We start from the raw sequence: 363 nt of genomic DNA on the forward strand, positions 1-363 counted from the left end.
TGCCAATCTTCACTGAATATGGCGGCCACCTCACGCGAGGTCCTGGCAGCGTCCACTAGTAGAGAATTGGCTTTCGATGCACCCCCTTTTGTCCCAGTTTAAAGTTGGCCCGGGACAAAAGGGTGTGCGCCACGGTAGGCAAAAATGGAGGGGAGAGTTAGTCCCGGTTGCAATGGCTAGTCGCGGGCTGTCGGTGGCGGCACCATTTTATCCCGGTTGGAGGCCCCAACCAGGATAAAAGGTGAACCCTTTTATCCCCGTTGGAGGTTCCAACCGGGATAAAAAGTTTAGTCCCGGTTGGAGCTTCCAACCGGGGATAAAAGGGTATCCCTTTTATCCCGGTTGGAGCTTCCAACCGGGACT

The sequence above is a fragment of the Setaria italica genome, chromosome II (assembly GCF_000263155.2).
Source record: "Setaria italica strain Yugu1 chromosome II, Setaria_italica_v2.0, whole genome shotgun sequence".
NCBI lineage: Eukaryota > Viridiplantae > Streptophyta > Magnoliopsida > Poales > Poaceae > Setaria > Setaria italica.